Raw genomic sequence first — 4,322 nt, 5'->3', positions numbered from 1 at the left:
GGTTTATTAATTCTTATCTTTATATTTCATTTCTCTCATTACTGTGTAGTGTCATTTTTATCGCCATGTGTATTTTTACCTTTACATATTGTCTTATATGTCGCTTCTTTTAATATGTATTAATTTAGTCTTCATCTAATCCTTTGACTTTGTAAGTTTTCCTTTGGTTTTACTTCCGACCTTCTCATGTCAAGATAAGATGTTTATTCAAATGAGCTTATGTTTGTTATGCACTATCAAAGCTAATATAGCCGAACATCATCTACACATTGGACAAAGGCTGTTGACAAGAATAGTTCTATAGTTTATTATTTACTCTGTTTGTTTGGAAGGATTCACCTTTAGAAGAAGACTTATGGAAACTGAAATACCTAATTATGAAAATATTAGTCTCTACCAAAAATATAAATGCTTTTCACCGACTAATAAAGTCGGCACATAAAATATTGTAAAATCTGTTGAAAAAAAATCTGTTGCATAAAAAACAAAGGAAAGTTAATTTAGATAGTTTTCAATTTGTATTATCCGCTTTATTTAGAAGCATTAATATAGACATGAAAACCACAAATAAATATCGAACAAAAAAAGCAACGTAATATATATAGTACTGTATGTGGATGATTATAACGCTCCATATCTTGTGTTGGGCATATTGGGAAGTGATACACAAACTGGCATTTGCGTATTAAGCGATGCTCTTTGTGTAAAAAAAAATCGGGCGTAGGTATTTAGACAATATCAAAACATTGTTAACTCAAAACCCGCATAGCACCCTCGTATAGAGTAATGGTGAAAAGACTTCACTGCTGTTTGGGTGGTCCGGTTTCGATCCTGGCTTGAGGAAGTTGCCTGTCTAGCCGCATTGATTAGCTGTAATACAGTGAAAGAGTACTTTATGTGGATGACTATATATATATAGTCTTGGAAGTTTTTAACCTTTAAAACTATACAAAAAATATTTTTTATCATTCGTTAGAAAACAATCTAGTCAGTAAGTCATTTAATCACCTGCAATCACTGCATCAACTCGCTCTCGAATTTACTATAATACCAATAATTTATTTTTCAAGGGATCATCAGTTGTTTACCATGAAACACTGTTTCGGGGATTTAAAAACAAAACAGTATATTACATCATGGCTCCCCAGCAGTGTTGATCAAACACCACCACCCTTAATCTTAGGGAGAAGACATGTTTCAAACATTTGATCCAGTTTTCCATTCTTAATTGCAATTACTATCCTTTTCATACTATAAAAATGAATGTCTTACCTGTGCGATTCATCAATTTCCACATTTAAAATGGATACATTTTTTAATTTTTTAATTTATCAGTCTTGTATTTATAAGATTAGGATGAATCCATTTAACTACTTATCACCCCCACTATGATGAGTATTTAGTATATTTACATTCTTATTTAAAATTAGATATATAAAGGCTAAAAATATTTTTACATATATACATTTTTTTTTTTTATAAATTTATTATATGTAATTATAAATACATTTTATAAATTGCTAATATAGTTTTGGATTTCCTTTATTAATATAGTCTGGTTTATCTTAAACGATTCAAAAGCATCAGGATAACGAACAAATGCTTTATTTAACTGTTTTAATATTTTATTTTTATCCCCACCTTGTTTTATCATCCTTATTACTAAACTAGAAACTGGTGGTATAAAGTCTGTTAGTTTTAAAGTAACGCGAGATATTCTCAAAAACTCTGACATAATGGTTCCATAAAACATAAAAACAGGGCAGGTGCTATCTTTATGGGGCATACGTACTATTTTAAAGGGGAAAGCGTTTCTTTTATCAAATATTTTATAAAGATAAATCCCATCCTCAATTTTTATATCTAAATCCAGAAATGTAGCCTGTTGTCCCCCCCTCTCTCTCTCTCTCTCTCTCTATATATATATATATATATATATATATATATATATATATATATATATGACAAAATCGCATAACACAATCATCTCTAGTAGCACTAAAATCATCTTTATCTATTATCTATTCTCATTTCAATAGTAATAAAAGTGTGTGCTTTCTTATCATATTTCTGTGAGTACTTAGTGCGTTACTATGAGCTAAGCAAATAATATTGAAAATATAACTTTCATATTCACTAATAACTGGTTAGTAATTGAAATAAAAGTACGATAGTGTAAAATAAACCGAAATATTTAAAATGTTATTAACAAAATCTAATTTTGAATGTTAACTCTCAAAAATGTATTTCGAAACAATCGTTTATATATTATTGATAAGAAGTTTACTTCGTTTGAAAAAAAATTAAAGCTGTGGAATAAAAAGTATAATCTAGCTTAACATTTATTAACACATCCTTATGTTTTAAAAATATTTTTAAAACAATTGTAACGAATCATTAGGTAAATCGAAATTAAAAACAGGACCAAAATCAAATAAATTAAATGCAAATAAAGGGAAGTTTAAATGAGTGCAGACGTACGTTAATATTCTACTCCTTAAATTATATTGAAGGTGAAGATATTAATGTTTTTAGCCAATTTTTTGATATTTGTCGTCGGAAAGATAGAATTGAAAACGATATAGATCTTGTAAAAATCCGTCGCTTCTGCCGAAAGTTTTAAGCAGACAGGCATACATACATACTTACATACATATGTTAATTCATTTAATTTGTTTTAAATTAATATGTATGTTGAAGTTGATTTAAAACAATTCAGCGACGGAATATTGTTCGATTTATAATTACCTTGCTGTTATTTAATTAGAACATGTTATAGTATATATCGAAAGAAAATTAAATAATAGATTATGATTTAACGTTGTAACACAAAAAAACATCTCGATATCATGATTAAGCTTACTACAGAGGAAAATGCTTGTACATAAAGAAGTAATATAGAAGTAATGCTTGTACATAAAGATAATATAGAAGTAAAATTATATTATTTTGATATCTTACTAGATAGCGTTGAAACGAAGAGTAGTAAAATAAACATGAATGTTAAAAGTCATACAAATACTAATTGTGAAATGTTCAATTCACATAAAAGAGATAAAATCAAAAATTTGATGATACTAAAATCAAGTCTAATTCTGGTTAATCCTAGTGTCACGGTTGAAATTTTAGCATTTTTTGTTAAAATAGTTTGAGAATTTTCTCTTACATATTGACGTCACGTGACTGGTTCACATATATCTTTTGAAATTCTTGGATTTTCTTCAGTGCTTTTGTTCATTTTTATTCATCTTCGTAAATCGAAAAATCGAGAACGTTTGTTATGGCCATCTAATATATATAAATAAAACAGTAAACGTATCTGTGTGTAAATATCTAACAGGTAAACTTTTAAACTACTGATCAAATAACACTGAAATTTTCAGGAAATAATATTCATTAACTAAGGATGGTTTATAGCCAATAATATTTTTGTTTACATGCATGATAACGCGTACAGATATCGGCAAATTCACATGTAAAATGTACATTAATACCGTGCAGACATTTTGTGCGATCATACGCATGCGCACAGTTAATAGAGAACACAACATTAGGCTGGATTTAAATTCTAGCTGATAACACCAACTCTTTATTTTGTATTAATAAAAAAGAATTAAATAATACGTAAATTTTACTCGAAGTTTGGAATTTGTAAGCCTATATATCTTTTATTTTACGATCTCATATGTATTTCTTACATATTTTTAAGATGGAGGCGTGGAAAATAATATACGGAATACGAACCGTGCTTAAATAATAACATTTAGAAAGCCATTCTTAATATGGGAGGGAAAGGTGTTTTTAAACTATTCTGTACTTTCACCTAACAATTTATTAAATAAGAAACTGAAATACGGACCGTGCTGAAATAATAGCGTTATTATTTAGGAAACCATTCTTAATATGTGTAAGGTAGGGTTTCTTTTTTTACTATGCTTTACTTTCTCCTAAGAATTTAAAATAATTGTCTCAGTCATGAAGACCAAGCAACCAAGTTGTTTTCATCATGAATGGTCTACTCCTTAAAAACAAATGGAGGGATGAGGTCGCTGAACTGCTGCACCAAACTGTAGTATCTGTTGATACTACACTTTGATCTTAGCAAATAGACCAAATAAGCGTAATATAGTTTCCTATCAGGCATTATCTCCTCCTTAAAAACAAAACAAAACAAAGCAAAGATACAAAATAATCGACACAGAATATATTTTAAGAACGGGGGTGAGTGGATATGGAGTAAATCCCGGAAATAGCTGAAGCAGTTTACGATCTCAAAAATACTTCATTTTATACATATTTTAAAGGAAGGGGCGGAGTCAGGC

This window comes from Euprymna scolopes, chromosome 8 (assembly GCF_053919585.1).
Source record: "Euprymna scolopes isolate OS-2025 chromosome 8, ASM5391958v1, whole genome shotgun sequence".
Classification (NCBI taxonomy): Eukaryota; Metazoa; Mollusca; class Cephalopoda; order Sepiida; family Sepiolidae; genus Euprymna; species Euprymna scolopes.
The sequence above is the reverse complement of the archived record's forward strand: the minus strand, read 5'-3'. Positions refer to the sequence as shown.